This window comes from Bubalus kerabau, chromosome 14 (assembly GCF_029407905.1).
Source record: "Bubalus kerabau isolate K-KA32 ecotype Philippines breed swamp buffalo chromosome 14, PCC_UOA_SB_1v2, whole genome shotgun sequence".
NCBI classification, from domain to species: Eukaryota; Metazoa; Chordata; class Mammalia; order Artiodactyla; family Bovidae; genus Bubalus; species Bubalus kerabau.
Window position 1 is genome coordinate 68,075,001 of NC_073637.1, and position 17,501 is coordinate 68,092,501.

At 42.8% G+C, this 17,501-nt stretch overlaps 1 long non-coding RNA gene across 1 annotated transcript in view; it reads right to left on the reverse strand.

The window, feature by feature from the left end:
• LOC129627033 (uncharacterized) overlaps positions 1-8,953 on the reverse strand; it is a 42,931-nt gene extending 33,978 nt beyond the window's left edge. The window contains exon 1 of the long non-coding RNA XR_008702398.1: positions 8,851-8,953. This is a non-coding gene — a long non-coding RNA (uncharacterized LOC129627033). The remainder of the gene's footprint in view (positions 1-8,850) is intronic.
• Positions 8,954-17,501: the final 8,548 nt, after the last annotated feature.

A 17,501-nucleotide genomic window follows, 5' to 3' on the forward strand; every position in this document is an offset into this window, starting at 1 on the left:
GTAGCAAATAACATACAAAGGAATCCCCACAATGTTTTTCAGCATAAACTCTTCAGGCCAGAGGGAGTGGCAAGATATATTCAAAGTGATGAAAGGGAGAAATCTACAACCAAGAGTACTCTACCCAGCAAGGCTCTTGTTCAGATTCAATGATGAAGTCAAAGGCTTTACAGACAAGCAAAAGCAAAGAGAATTCAGTGCCACTAAACTAGCTTTACAAAAAAATGCTAAAGGATCTTCTCGGAGAGGAAAAGAAAAGGCCAAAATGAGAAACAAGGAAATTACATATGAGAAAGCTCATTGGTAAAGGCAAACATGCAGTAAAGGTAGAAAATCATTCACACACAAACATGATATCAAAACCAGCAATTGTGAGAAGAGTACAAATGTGGGATATTGGAAATGCATTTGAAATTAAGAGACCAGCAACGTAAAACAATCTTGCATACATACAGACTGCTTATGGGGACCACCAACCAAAAATCTACAATAGATACACACACACACACACACACACAAAAGAAACTAATCCAAGCACAAACTAAAGATAGTCATCAAATCACAAGAGTACAAAAGAGGAAGGGAAGAAAAAAGACTATGAAAAATAAATCCAAAGCAATTAACAATATAGCAATAAGAACATCAGATCAGATCAGATCAGATCAGTCACTCAGTTGTGTCCGATTCTTTGCAACCCCATGAATTGCAGCATGCCAGGCCTCCCTGTCCATCACCAACTCCCGGAGTTCACTGAGACTCATGTCCATCGAGTCTGTAATGCCATCCAGCCATCTCATCCTCTGTCGTCCTCTTCTCCTCCTGCCCCCAATCCCTCCCAGCATCAGAGTCTTTTCCAATGAGTCAACTCTTCGCATCAGGTGGCCAAAGTACTGGAGTTTCAGCTTCAGCATCATTCCTTCCAAAGAAATCCCAGGGCTGATCTCCTTCAGAATGGACTGGTTGGATCTCCTTGCAGTCCAAGGGACTCTCAAGAGTCTTCTCCAACACCACAGTTCAAAAGAATCAATTCTTTGGCGCTCAGCCTTCTTCACAGTCCAACTCTCACATCCATACATGACCACAGGAAAAACCATAGCCTTGACTAGACGAACCTTTGTTGGCAAAGTAATGTCTCTGCTTTTGAATATGCTATCTAGGTTGGTCATAACTTTCCTTCCAAGGAACAAGCGTCTTTTAATTTCATGGCTGCAGTCACCATCTGTAGTGATTTTGGAGCCCGCCAAAATAAAGTCTGACACTGTTTCCACTGTTTCCCCATCTATTTCCCATGAAGTGGTGGGACTGGATGCCATGATCTTCGTTTTCTGAATTTTGAGCTTTAAGCCAACTTTTTCACTCTCCACTTTCATCAAGAGGCTTTTTAGTTCCTCTTCCCTTTCTGCCATACGGGTACATTTTGGTAATTAACTTAAATGTAAATGGATTAAATGTGCCAACTGATAAATATAGACTGGCTAAAACAATACAAAGACAAGACTTGTGTATATGCTGTCTACAAGAGATGCACTTCAGATCTAGGGAAACATAAAGACAAAGTGAGGGGATGGAAAAGTTATTCCATGGGAATGGAAATCCAAAGAAAGCTGAAGTAGCTATTTTCATATCAGACAAAATAGATTTTAAAACAAACACTGTTAAAAGAGACCAAAAAAAGACACTACATAATGATCAAGGTATCAACCCAAGAAGATAGAACAACTGTAAATATATCTGCACCCAACATGCTGCTGCTGCTGCTAAGTCGCTTCAGTCCTATCCAACTCTGTGTGACCCCATAGACGGCCTCACACCAAGCTCCCCCATCCCTGGGATTCTCCAGGCAAGAACACTGGAATGGGTTGCCATTTCCTTCCCCAATGCATGAAAGTGAAAAGTGAAAGTGAAGTCGCTAGGTTGTGTCCGACTCTTAGTGACCCCACGGACTGCAGCCTACCAGGCTCCTCCATCCATGGGATTTCCAGGCAAGAGTACTGGAGTGGGGTGCCATTGCCTTCTCTGGCACCCAGCATAGAAGCACCTCAAAATATAAGGTAAAGAGTAACAGTGATAGAAAGAGAAATTGACAGTAAACCAATAATAGTGGTGGACTGTAACACCCAACTTATGTCAATGGATAGATCATCTAGACAGAAATCAATAAACACAGGTCTTAAATGACACGTTAGACCATGTTGTCTTCACTGATACTTAGAGAGCATTCCATCTAAAAGGAGCAGAATACACATTCTTTTCAAGTGCACAGGAAACATTCACATGAGTAGATCACATGCTGGGCCACAAAGAAAGCATTGGTAAATTTAAGAAAACTCAAGTCTTATCAAACGTCTTTTCCAGACACAACACTGGGAGGTTAGAAATCAACTACAAGAAAAAAAAAAAATGTAAAAAACACAAACACACGGAGGCTAAAAAATATGCTATTAAATAATCAATGGATCACTGAAGAAATCAAAGAGAAAATTTAAAAAAAAAACACCTAATGGCAAATGACAATGAAAACACGATTAACCAAAACCCATGGGATGCAGCAAAAGCAGTTCAAGGAAGGACGTTTATAGCAATACAATTTTATCTCAGGAAATAAGAAAAATCTCAAGCAACCTAAACTTATACCTGAAGCACTTAGAGAAAAAAGAACAAATAAAACCCAAATTTAGTAGAAGGAATGAAATAATAAAGAGAAGAGCATAAATAAATGAAATTTATTTATTTAGAGAAAAGGACAATAGCAAAGATCAATGAAACTAAGAGCTGGTTCTTTAAAAAGATAAACAAAATTGACAAACATTTAGCCAGACTCATCAAGAAAAATATGAAGAGGGCTCAAATAAGTAAAATTAGAAATGAAAAGAAGTTACAGCTGACACCACAGAAATACAAAAGATCATAAGAGATTACTAAAAGCAACTATCATCATTGTTCAGTCACCCAGTCATGTCTAACTCTTTGCAACCACATGGACTGCAGCACACCAGACTTCCCTGTCCTTCACCATCTCTCCGAGCTTGCTCAAACTCATGTCCATTGAGTTGGTGATACCATCCAACCGTCTTGTCTTCAACAAGTTGGCTCTTTGCATCAGGTGGCCAAACTATTGGAGCTTCAGCTTCAGCATCAGTCCTTCCAATGAATATTCAGGATTCATTTCATTTAGGATTGACTGGTTTGGTCTCCTTGCTGTCCAAGGGACTCTTCTCCAACACCACAGCTCAAAAAGTATCAATTTGGCTGATTCATGTCAATGTATGGCAAAAACCACTACAATATTGTAAAGTACTTAGCCTCCAATTAAAATAAATAAATGAATTAAAAAAAAAAAAGCATCAATTCTTTGATGCTCAGCCTTCTTTACGGTCCAACTCTCACATCCATACATGACTACTGGGAAAACCATAGCTTTGACTAGACAGACCTTTGTTGGTAAGTCATGTCTCTTGCTTTTTAATATGCTGTCTATGTTTGTCATAGCTTTTCTTCCAAGGAGCAAGCATCTTTTAATTTCATGGCTGCATTCATCATCTGCAGTGATTTTTGAACCCAAGAAAATAAAATCTGTCACTGTTTCATTGTTTCCCCATCTATTTGCCATGAAGTGGTGGAACCAGATGCCATGATCTTAGTTTTTTTTTTTTAGTTTTGAGTTTTAAGCTAGTTTTTTCACTCTCCTCTTTCACCTTCAAGAGGCTCTTTAGTTCCACTTCACTTGATGGCATAAGGATGGTGTCATCTGCATATCTGAAGTTATTGATATTTCTCCCTGCGGTCTTGATTCCAGCTTGTGCTTCATCCAATCTGGCATTTCACAGGATGTACTCTGCATATAAGTTAAATAAGCAAGGTGACAATATACAGCCTTGACCTACTCCTTTCGCAGTTTGGAACTAGTCCATTGTTCCATGTCCCATTCTGACTGTTGCTTCTGGACTTGCATATAGGTTTCTCAGGAGGCAGGAAAGGTGATCTGGTAATCCTCTTTCAGAATTTTCCAGTTTGCTGTGATCCACACAAAGGCTTTAGCATACTCAATGAAGCAGAAGTAGATGTTTTTCTGGAATTCTCTTGCTTTTTTAATGATCCAACAAATGTTGGCAATTTGATTTCTGCTTCCTCTGCCTTTCCTAAATCCAGTTTGAACATCTGGAAGTTCTCAGTTCACGTAGTATTGAAGCCTAGCTTGGAGAATTTTGAGCATTACTTTGCTAGCGTATGAAATGAGTGCAATTGTGTGGTAATTTGAACATTCTTTGGCATTGCCATAGATGTCAACTAATCTATGACAAAGGAGGCAAGAATATACAATGGAGAAAAGATAGTCTCTTCAATAAGTGGTGCTGAGACTATGTTTTAAAAATTGCAGAGGAAGGAACACTCCCAAACTCATTCTATGAGGCCACCATCACCTTGATACCAAAACTAGACAAGGATAGCAGAAGCAAAGAATATTATAGTCCAACATCACTGATGAATATAGATGTAAAAATCCTCAACAAAATACTAGCAAACACAATACATTAAAAGGATTATACACCATGATCAAGTGGGATTTATGCCAGGACTTTTCAATAGCCACAAATCAATTAGTGTGATACACCACACTAACAACTCAAAAAAAAAAAAAAAAAAACTATATGATCATCACAATAGATACAGAGAAAGCTTTTTGACAAAATTCAACATCCATTTATGATAAAAAAGAAAAACTCTCCAGAGACTGGGCACAGAGATAACTTACCTCAATATAGTAAAGGCCATATATGACATATACACAGCAAACACCATTCTCAATGATGAAAAATTGGGAGCATTTTCTCTAAAACCAGGAACAAGACAAAGATGTCCACTCTCACCACTTTTATTCAACATAGCTTTCAAAGCCCTAGCCATCGAAATCACAGAAGAAAAAGAAATGAAAGGAATCCAGATTGGAAAAGAAAGAGTAAAACTGTCACTGTTTGCAGATGACATGACACTATACATAGAAAATCCTAAAGATGCTACCAAGAATACTGGGTTGCCATGCCCTCCTCCAGGGGATCTTCCCAACCCAGGGATTGGATCCAGGTCTCCCACATTGCAGGCAGGTTCTTTATAGTCTGAGCCACCAGGGAAGTCCATGAATATGGGAGTGCATATTTCTCTGGGGATCTTCCCAACCCAGGAATTGAACCGGGACCTCCTGCATTGCAGGCAGATTCTTTGCCAGCTGAGCTAACAGGGAAGCTCAGAAAACTACTACTACATCAATGAATTTGGTAAAGTTACAGGATACAAAATTAATACACAGAAATTTATTGTTTTTATACACTGACAATGAAAGATCAGGAAGAGAAATTAAGGAAACAATTCTATTTATCATTGTATCAAAAAGAATGAAATACCTAGGAATAAACCTACCTAATGAGGCAAAAGACCTGTATGCAGAAAACTACAAGACTCTGATGAAAGAAATCAAAGATGACACATAGATGGAAAGATATACCATGTTCTTGAACTGGAAGAATCAATATTGTCAAAAATGACTGTATTACCCAAGGCAATCTACAGCATCAATGCAATCCCTGTGAAATTACCAAAGGCATTTTTCACAGATCTAGAACCAAAAAAAATCTTAAAATTTGTATGGAAACACAAAAGACTCTGAATAGCCAAAGCAATCTTGAGAAGGAAAAATGGAGCTGGAGGATTCAGGCTCCCTGACTTCAGACTATGTGTAAACCTACAGTAATAAAAACACAAAGATAGACTTATAGATCAATGGAGCAAGACAGAAAGCCCAGAAATGAACCCACATACCTTAATCTATGACAAAGGAGGCAAGAATATACAACAGGGAAAAGACAGTCTCTTCAATAAGTGGTGCTGAGAAAGCTGGACAGCTACACAGAAAAGGATGAAATTAGAGCATTCTTTAACACCATACACAAAAATAAACTCAAAAACAGATTAGACTTAATGGAAGGGTAGATACTGTAAAATTCTTAGAAGAAAACATAGGCAGAATACTCTTTGACATAAATCACAGGAATGTCTTGTGGTAATGATATTAGCTGGAGTCAGTCAGTCAGTCAGTTCAGTCGCTCAGTCGTGTCCGACTCTTTGCGACCCCATGAATCACAGCACACCAGGCCTCCCTGTCCATCACCAACTCCCAGAGTTCACTCAAACTCATGTGCATCGAGTCAGTGATGCCATCCAGCCATTGCATCCTCTGTTGTCCCCTTCTCCTCCTGCCCCCAATCCCTCCCAGCATCAGGGTCTTTTCCAATGAGTCAACCCTTCGCATGAGGTGGCCAAAGTACTGGAGTTTCAGCTTCAGCATTAGTCCTTCCAATAAACACCCAGGACTGATCCCCTTTAGGATGGACTGGTTGGATCTCCTTGAAGTCCAAGGGACGGACTCTCAAGAGTCTTCTCCAACACCACAGTTCAAAAGCATCAATTCTTTGGCTCTCAGCTTTCTTTATAGTCCAACTTTCACATCCATACATGACCACTGGAAAAACCATAGCCTTGGCCAGATGGACCTTTGTTGGCAAAGTAATATCTCTGCTTTTCAATATGCTATCTAAGTTTGTCATAACTTTCCTTCCAAGGAATAAGTGTCTTTTAATTTCATGGCTGCAGTCACCATCTGCAGTGATTTTGGAGCCCCCCAAAATAAAGTCTGACACTGTTTCCACTGTTTCCCCATCTATTTCCCATGAAGTGATGGGACCGGATGCCATGATACTCGTTTTCTGAATGTTGAGCTTTAAGCCAACTTTTTCACTCTCCTCTTTCACTTTCATCATTACCTGGGGTAATGAAAATAAAAATGAAAATAAACAAATGGACCCTAATTAAACTTAAAACCTTTTGCACAGCAAAGGAAGCCATAAACAAAATGAAAAAACAACCCATAGAATGGGAGAAAATATTTACAAATGATGTATCCAATAAAGGATTAATCACTAAAATATATAAACAGCTCATTCAGCTCAGTATCAAAAAACAAAACCCACACAATCAAAAAATGGGCAGAAGATCTAAATAGACATTTCTGCAAAGAAGACTTACAGATGGCCAAAAAGCACATGACAAGATGCTCAACGTTGCTAATTATTAGAGAAAAGCAGATCAAAACTACAATTTGGTATCACTGCACACCAGTCAGAATGTTGTTATCAAAAAGTCTGCAAATGATAAATGCTGGAGAGGATGTGGAGTAAAGGGAACCCTCCTACACTGTTGATGGGAGTGTAAATTGGTACAGACACTACAGAGAACAGCATAGAGGTTCCATAAAAGCCTAAAAATAGAGCTACCATATGATCTAACAGTCCCACTCCTGGGCATATATCTGGAGAAAGCCATAACTCAAAAAGATACATGCACTCCTATGTTCAAAGCAGCACTATTTACAATAGCCCAGATATGGGAACAGCCTAAATGTCCATAGACAGATGAATGGATAAAGAATATGTGGTACATGTATGCAATGGAATATTACTCAGCCATAAAAAATAAGGAAAGAATGCCATTTGCAGTAACATTCATGGACACAGAGATCATACTAAATAAAATCTGGCAAATATTATATATCACTTATATGTGGAGTCTAAAAAATGATACAAATGAACTTATTTACAAAGCAGAAACAGACTAGCAGACTTAGAAAACAAACTTGTGGTATGAAAGCTGAAAGGTGAAGGGAAGGATAAATTAGGAGGGTTGGATTAACATATACACACTGAGAGAGTCATTTCCTAGGCAGGTTGATAAGTAGTCTAGGGGTCCCCAAGGAGAGAGGGGTCTGGAATTCTCAAGGAGGAAGAAAGGACAAACTTTTTTTCCCTCTACATTCCTTAGGATTATATAACAAGAATGTATCCTACCTGAGGACAGTCTCTGGATTAAACCTTCTGGCTAATCCTGTTATCTTAAAATGTAAATTATGGGAGTAGGTCTGGTGAGATCTTTACAACCTCCAGACATTCTTTTGATTCATTGGAGAGTATATAACTCCACTGCTAACACTAGCAAGGGGGTACTCTTTCTGCCCGCTTCTGATGCCTATGCCAGAAGCTTTCTCTGTCCCCTTTATACTTTAATAAAACTTTATTACACAAAAGCTCTGAGCCATCAAGCCTCGTCTCTGGCCCCAGATTGAATTCTTCTCTTCTGGAGGCCAAGAATCCCGGCATCTTTTCGTGGTTCAGCAACAACCTTTCAACACTACTATATATAAAATAGATAATCAACAAGGACCTGTACAGCCCAAGAACTCTATTCCTATAAGTTGTAATAACCTATATGGGAAAAGAATCTGAAAAACAGATACATGTATATGATAACTGAATCACTTTGCTATACACCTGAAACTAACACAACATTATAAATCAACTATATTTCGGTATAAAACATAAACATTTTTTTTCTTCAAAACATCACCCAGGGACTTCCCTATAGGTCCAGTGGTTAAGATTTTAAGCCTCCATTGCAGGGGGCATGGTTTGATCCCTGGTTAGGGAACTAAGATCTCAGATGCCTTGCAGTGTAGCCAAAAAAAAAAAAAAAAAGAAGAAGAAGAAGAAAGTCACATAGAAAATACATAGTAGAACCAAAATATAAACCCACATCTGTCTGGCTGACTCCAAAGTCCTCACTCTTAGCAACCTTCACAAATTTCATCTGTGGCAATGGTAAGACATGTAGGGGGCAAGCAAGAAAGTAGAGATTTCAATTCAAATGCTGTTGCAATGGTCCAGGTGAGAGACCTTGATGGCATGACAGCAGAGGACATGTAGAAAGGGGCAGATATAGGCATCTTTAGGAATAAACAAGACTTACTTGTGGGTTGACTTGCTGAAGGGTTTTGGCTTGACCAACTAAGGGAATAATGGTGCCATTTTCTGAAACAGGAGCTTAGAGAAGCAACCCACTGGAGGGCAGGGAGAATCAAGGATCCTGTCTTGGCCTTTATAGGACTTGATGCCTATTAGCCATGCAGGTGGAACTTCTAGGTAAACATGTAGAGATCTCATGGCAAAGGTGGGATGGGAGATATCAGCACGGGAAAAACAAACCAAAAAAGACCTTCTGGATAACAAATGCAGCCTTGGGCTGCTTAGTCATTTAATTCTTCACTGCTTTAGTATCCTCATCTACAAAACAAAAGCAATATAAGAACCTAGTTTATAAGGTTGTCGGGAAAATTAAGTGAACAAAAGACATGTCAGGCTCTCGGAATAGTATTTAGTGAGTGCTAGCTGTTAACGTCATCACCCTCATCCTTATATTTTAAAAAGAAACAAAGTGAAGTCGCTTAGTCGTGTCCAACTCTTTGTGACCCCATGGACTGTAGCCTGCCAGGCTCCTTATTCCATGGGATTTTCTAGTCAAGAATACTGGAGTGGATTGCCATTTCCTTTTCCAGGGGATCTTCCCTATCCAGGGACCAAACCCAGGTCTCCTGCACCGCAGGCAGACTGTTTACCATCTGAGCCACCAGATGAGATCAGATCAGATCAGTCGCTCAGCCGTGTCTGACTCTTTGTGACCCCATGAATCGCAGCACACCAGGCCTCCCTGTCCATCACCAACTCCCTGAGTTCACTCAGACTCACGTCCATCAAGTCAGTGATGCCATCCAGCCATCTCATCCTCTGTCGTCCCCTTCTCCTCTTGCCCCCAATCCCTCCCAGCATCAGAGTCTTTTCCAATGAGTCAACTCTTCGCATGAGGTGGCCAAAGTACTGGAGTTTCAGCTTCAGCATCATTCCTTCCAAAGAAATCCCAGGGCTGATCTCCTTCACAATGGACTGGTTGGATCTCCTTGCAGGCCAAGGGACTCTCAAGATCTTCTCCAACACCACAGTTCAAAAGCATCAATTCTTCGGCACTCAGCCTTCTTCACAGTCCAACTCTCACATCCATACATGACCACAGGAAAAACCATAGCCTTGACTAGATGGACCTTTGTTGGCAAAGTAATGTCTCTGCTTTTGAATATGCTATCTAGGTTGGTCATAACTTTCCTTCCAAGGAGTAAACGTCTTTTAATTTCATGGCTGCAGTCACCATCTGCAGTGATTTTGGAGCCCAGAAAAATAAAGTCTGACACTGTTTCCACTGTTTCTCCATCTATTTCCCATGAAGTGATGGGACCAGATGCCATGATCTTCATTTTCTGACTGTTGAGCTTTAAGCCAACTTTCTCACTCTCCACTTTCACTTTCATCAAGAGGCTTTTTATTTCCTCTTCACTTTCTGCCACAAGGGTGGTGTCATCTGCATATCTGAGGTTATTGATATTTCTTCCAGCAATCTTGATCCCAGCTTGTGTTTCTTCCAGCCCAGCATTTCTCATGATGTACTCTGCATATAAGTTAAATAAACAGGGTGACAATATACAGCCACCAGGGAAGCCCTAAGAAGATAAATGTTCAAAAGATGATTCTACTTAACCAAGTTCCCACAGCTAGGCAATGTCTGAATTTTAACAGGTTGATGTAAGTTTTTTTCCACTGAACCGGGGTCCCCTCCTCCCCTGCCCTCACCATGTGTAGTCAGGTGAAGTTGCTCAGTCATTTGTGACTCTTTGCAATCCCATGGACTGTAGCTTACCAGATTCCTCTGTCCATGGAATTTTCCAGGCAAGAACACTGGAGTGAGTTGCCATTTCCTTCTCCAGGGGAACTTCCTGACCCGGGGATCGAACCTGGGTCTCCCACACGGCAGGCAGACGCTTCACCCATTGAGCCACCAGGGAAGCCCCATGTGTATTAAAACTGAACATGAAACTGAATATGGACCAGGGGCAGGGGAGTGAGTAGAAGGGGGATGGGGAGTTATTGTTTAGTGGCTGCAGAGGGTTTGTTTTGCAAATGAAAAAGGTTCTGGTGATGGGCCATGTTGATGGTTGCAAAACAATATGAATGTACTTAACGCCACTGAACTGTACACCTAGAAGTGAGACAGGAGGGAAGGGGATGAGGCACAACCTTTAAAAGAATGACATAGCTGTTGTGGATATGACAAAAACTAGTGAGAACCAATTAGGCCCAAAATGGTGAAAAATTCAACTTCCAATAGGCCTTGAGCTTCATTATATGCTCATTATAATACATTAGCATATGCTAAGTAACACACCCACTGGCGGCTTGACAGTCCCAAGGCCGACCATAAAAGGCCAAAAAATGGGTGGTGCCCCAGTACCTGGAAACCCTCGCACCTTCCCCCAAATAGTCATAATGATCCTGATAGTTTACGGGGAACGATGAAGAGTGGCACTGGATTCATGGTCTCTGAAGGAGATTTAACTCCAGGACCAAAGACAGTCTCAGTCACCCAGAGCTTTGTGTCGATTTTATTAAAAAGTGAAAGTGACAGAAAAATCTTCTGACATAGACATCAGAAGGGGGCAGGAGAGTACCCGCCTGGCTAGTTTAAGCAGGGCCTTACGAGCTCCCCAACTAGCTGCTGAGGGCAGATAAAAAGAATGCCTCAAGGTTGTAAGAGTTCCACCAGACCCTTTCCCAAGGCATACCTCCTGAGATAACTTCAGGACAAGATTAGCCAGAGAGAATGGGTTCCAGGCATCCCTCTCTGGGCGAGATATACTGTTGCTGTGTAATCAGGGGTAGGAGTCTTGAGAAACAGGTCCCCAGGCATGATTTGTAACAATTATAATCATTAACATAGTGCCTAAGAAAAATATTTCCATGAGTAAGACATTTTGCTGTGTGGCCATTATTTCCTGACCTAAAGAAAGGCCTGTGGAAAATTCTGAAAGAGATGGGAATATCAGACCACCTGACCTGCCTCTTGAGAAATCTGTATGCAGGTCAGGAAGCAACAGTTAGAACTGGACATGGAACAACAGACTGGTTCCAAATAGGAAAAGGAGTATGTCAAGGCTGTATATTGTCACCCTGCTTATTTAACCTATATGCAGAGTACATCATGAGAAACGCTGGACTGGAAGAAACACAAGCTGGAATCAAGATTGCTGGAAGAAATATCAATAACCTCAGATATGCAGATGACACCACCCTTGTGGCAGAAAGTGAAGAGGAACTCAAAAGCCTCTTGATGAAAGTGAAAGTGGAGAGTGAAAAAGTTGGCTTAAAGCTCAACATTTAGAAAACAAAGATCATGGCATCTGGTCCCATCACTTCATGGGAAATAGATGGGGAAAGAGTGGAAACAGTGTCAGACTTTATTTTTCTGGGCTCCAAAATCACTGCAGATGGTGACTGCAGCCATGAAATTAAAAGATGCTTACTCCTTGGAAGGAAAGTTATGACCAACCTAGATAGCATATTCAAAAGCAGAGACATTACTTTGCCAACAAAGATTCGTCTAGTCAAGGCTATGGTTTTTCCTGTGGTCATGTATGGATGTGAGAGTTGGACTGTGAAGAAGGCTGAGCGCCAAAGAATTGATGCTTTTGAACTGTGGTGTTGGAGAAGATCTTGAGAGTCCCTTGGCCTGCAAGGAGATCCAACCAGTCCATTCTGAAGGAGATCAGCCCTGGGATTTCTTTGGAAGGAATGACACTAAAGCTGAAACTCCAGTACTTTGGCCACCTCATGCGAAGAGTTGACTCATTGGAAAAGACTCTGATGCTGGGAGGGATTGGGGGCAAGAGGAGAAGGGGACGACAGAGGATGAGATGGCTGGATGGCATCACTGACTTGATGGACGTGAGTCTGAGTGAACTCCGGGAGTTGGTGATGGACAGGGAGGCCTGGCGTGCTGCGATTCATGGGGTCACAAAGAGTCAGACACGACTGAGCGACTGATCTGATCTGACGTCCTCCTTCAAGGGCCTTGGACTCCCTGCCTAAGCTTTAACTCTTTCAATCCTCCCATTTGTTTGCCTAAGCTTTAACTCTTTCAATCCTCCCACATCATAACAAATTTCATTCGTTATGAAATTACCCAGCCTGAAAAACTAACCACCCCATGTTCCGGGCCCCTCTCACCTTTTGTCTATTGAATGTGTAACTTTCAGGGGCTCTCACCTTCTGAGGTAGCCCACATTCTCAGCTTCTGAGTGTGAGAGTCTGTATCTATGCAGTGTGTTTCTCTTTCAATAAATCTATTGCTATTTCTTACCTATCACCTTGCCTCTAGCTGAGTTCCTTCTGCAATTAGACACAAAAAACCTGAGCTTCATTGAAATCCTGAGACCAGGTTTGCTATTTAAATTAAAAGACAGTGGATTTGAGTCCTAGTCTATGGGTTAAATCCCATCTGAGGTGCAATTGGATTTGAGCCCCAATCTATCTGGGCTGTGTGGTTTCAAAATGGTAAATTTTATGCTGTGCATATTTTGTTGTTGTTCAGTCCCTAAGTCATATTTGACTCTTTGTGACACCATGGAATGCAGCACGCCAGTCCTCCCTGTCCCTCACTATCTTCTGGAGTTTGCCCAAGTTCAAATCCATTAAGTTGGTGGTGCTATCCAACCATCTCAACCTCTGCTGCCCTCTTCTCCTTTTGCCTTCAATCTTTTCCAGCATCAGGGGCTTTTCCAATGAGTCGGCTCTTCGAATCAGATGGCCAAAGTATTGGAGCTTCAGCTTCAGCATCAGTCCTTCCAATGAATATTCAGGGTTGATTTCCTTTAGGCTTGACTGGTTTGATCTCTTTGCAGTCCAAGGGACTCTCAAGAGTCTTCTCCAGCACCCCATTTCTTTTTTTTTTTTTTAAACTTTACATAATTGTATTAGTTTTGCCAAATATCAAAATGAATCCGCCACAGGTATACATGTGTTCCCCATCCTGAACCCTCCTCCCTCCTCCCTCCCCATACCATCCCTCTGGGTCCTCCCAGTGCACCAGCCCCAAGCATCCAGTATCGTGCATCGAACCTGGACTGGCAACTCGTTTCATACATGATATTTTACATGTTTCAATGCCATTCTCCCAAATCTTCCCACCCTCTCCCTCTCCCACAGAGTCCATAAGACTGTTCTATACATCAGTGTCTCTTTTGCTGTCTTGTACACAGGGTTATTGTTACCATCTTTCTAAATTCCATATATATGCATTAGTATACTGTATTGGTGTTTTTCTTTCTGGCTTACTTCACTCTGTATGATAGGCTCCAGTTTCATCCACCTCATTAGAACTGATTCAAATGTATTCTTTTTAATGGCTGAGTAATACTCCATTGTGTATATGTACCACAGCTTTCTTACCCATTCATCTGCTGATGGACATCTAGGTTGCTTCCATGTCCTGGCTATTATAAACAGCAGCACCACATTTCTAAAGCATCAATTCTTTGGCATTCAGCCTTCTTTATGGCCCACCTTTCACATCCGTACATGACTACTGAAAAGACCATAGCTTTGACTACACAGATGTTTGTTGGCAAAGTGATGCCTCTGCTTTTTAATACACTGTTTAGGTTTGTCATAGCTTTCCTTCCAAGAAGCAAGCATCTTCTGATTTCATGGCTGCAGTTGCCATCCGTAGTGATTTTGGAGCCCAAGAAGAGAAAATCTGTCACTGCTTCCACTTTCTCCCCTTCTATTTGCCATGAAGTGATGGGACTGGATGTCATGGTCTTAGGTTTGTTGTTTTTTTTTAACACTGAGTGTTAAGCCAGCTTTTTCACTCTCCTCTTTCACCCTCATCAAGAGGCTCTTTAGGTCTTCTTTGCTTTCTGCCGTTAGAGTGGTATCATCTGCCTATCTGAGGTTGCTGATATTTCTCCTGGCAATCTTGATTCCAGCTTCTAACTCACCCAGCCCGGCATTTCACATGATGTATTCTGCATATAAGTTAAATAAACAGGGGGACAGTATACAACCTTGACAGACTCCTTTCCCAGTTTTGAACTGGTCTGTGGTTCCGTGTAAGGTTCTGTCCGTTGCTTCTTGACCTGCATACAGGTTTCTCAAAAAATAAGAGGGCCTGGTATTCCCATCTCTTGAAGAATTTCCCACAGTTTGTTGTGCACATATTTTACACAGTATAAATTAAAATCTATACATTTTAATAGGACTTCCCTGGTGGCTCAGGCGGTAAAGCACCTGTCTACAATACGGGAGACCCGGGTTCGATCCCTGGGTCAGGAAGATCCTCTGGAGAAGGAAATGGCAATCCACTCCAGTACTATTGCCTGGAAAATCCCATGGACATCCAGTACTATTGCCTGGAAAATCCCATGGACAGAGGAGCCTGTAGGCTACAGTCCATGGGGTCGCAAAGAGTCGGACACGACTAAGCGACTTCACTTTCACTTTCATAATTTTAATACATTTGCCTTAAATTTGGAACAAATTCGCCTTTAAGGCTGCCCCCTTGAACCTGGGCTGGAAGCTGAAGGGCCCCCATCTGCTTGGAGCCCGGGAGCCTCTGGTCACTGGCCTCCCGGCTGCATACCTGGACTCCTGGCCTAGTCCCCACCATCTATTCATCTCTGCATGGATGCTGGAGCAGCCTCTGGTTCTATCCCCGCAGCCTGCTTCCACTCTGTCCGAGCCCAGTGGAGCATGTTTGATGCTGCCTGCGTCTGTGCCTTCTAGGTCCTGCCTCCCAGGAACCTGGGCACATGTTCTTCTCTCTGACACCCCTCTTCACGCTGCAAGTCCCTGCTTAGATGTCATCTCTTCTCTGATGGCCGAAGACGCGCCTTGTAGTGGCCAACATCTCACAGCGTGCGGAAGTCAAGTCTGCACCGGAAGTACTCCTCCCCACCCCAGCACAAGCCCCACCCGCTTCTTCAGCATCTCAGCCATGAGCGGCAGGGCTGGTCAGTGCGCAGGCGCGTTTTGCTTAACCAGCCCCAAGGACGTCAGGGACTCAATGGACGTGAGTGTGAGCAAACTTCGGGAGACGAGGAAGGACAGGGAAGCCTGGCGTGCTGCAGTCCATGGGATCTGAAAGAGTTGGGCATGACTTAGGGACTGAGCAATAACAACAAAGCCACAAGGAAGACACAGTTAAAGGAAGGGCTCAGATTCAGGTTCTGGTTTGTGGTGGAGGACCAGCCACGCAGCAATGTCAAGACTGTTCCTCTGACCAGTGCAAAGTGATCCCTGCCATCCCACCAGTGAGCTCATCTGGCGCTCTCTGCTCTCAGGATGGCAATGTGGGCGTGCTTGTGGGTCCTGCCATAGAGGAATGGGGTGCTTGAATACAAGCCCGTGTTGATGTTATTCCCTGCACACTGGTTCATGCATTAGTCCTTATTCAACGGGAATGTCTGGGGAGCCCTCTCTGGATTCTGGGGCGCACTTAGAAATGCACATTGCAGGGAGGCAGTCCTTTCCAACCTCAAAGGTAGCACTGCCTGACCAGCACATCACAGGTCTTCCAGCCCAGGACACTGTGCTAAGGATGGCCATGCAGTGATACTCCTTTACAAAGGCCTCCCAACCCTCCTTTCAGGGACGCAGCTGCTCACCCTGATTCCCAGGGACCTAGCATTTTTCCAGCATCATTTCCAGTGAGAGGGCCTGAACCCCAGACTTTAGCTGGCCACTCTGCCCTTGGTTCATTTATGACTTGCCAGCATTGTCTACTCTGTGCCAGGCACTGTGCTGAGCCCTGCAGACAAATGTCCTTGCCCTCTGAGCTTCCAATGAGTGAGGATGACAGACATCACCCAATAAGCAAAAGTGACAAGTCACAAGAAGAGCTAAGAAGGAAAAGTACTGAACGCTATGAGAAGTAAGGCAGAGACACTGGGTGGTAGAAAGATGTCTTTGAAGTCGGGGCGAGTGCAGAGAAAGCCTCTCTATGGAAGTCACATCTAGTGGGAGCCCCAGGGAGCAGCTGGTGCCGCCTCTTTCCTTTAAAGGGCAAGACTACCCCCTGTCATTGCACCCCCCACATTCAGACAGACACACAAGGGCACGAACACACCCACACATGCAGACACATAAACACTGAGACACACACACACGAATTCACAGAGACCCTCGTGCTGTGTGCACATGGACAAACTTAGATACAGGCACGTACACATGTGTATTCTCCCATGTGCTGCTGGCGGCGGGAGTGGAGGGGGGGGGGTGAGGGGTGACAGCTGAAGTACATTTTCAGAGATGGCAGTCATGACGGTATTGAGGACCGGGGGCACCTACTGCACTCAGCACTGGGCTGGGCAAGGAGTTTGGCTCCCAGCTAAACGATAGCTCTGGGCTCTCGGTTGATTTAATTCTGCCTCTGGGGTCCCCTCCTGGCACTGTTTGCTGAGACTGGCTCTCCAGTCTCTCTGAACACATAACATCTGCACACTGCAGTTTCCAGGCATCAAGCTCGTCCCTGAAATATTAGCACAAACGAGTCCCTGAGCACCAGGACTCAGAGCATCTTGCTAGTTCTAAAGCTCTGACACACGCTTACATATTCCCACGGTCGAGGCCGGGAAGCATGGGTAAAGGCGAGGGGCAGTGGGATGGTTTGGAATTTGTATTTTTCTTTTTATCTTTTTAACACGAGAGGGCCTTTTACGGAGTAATCAGGGAGTTCGTGTT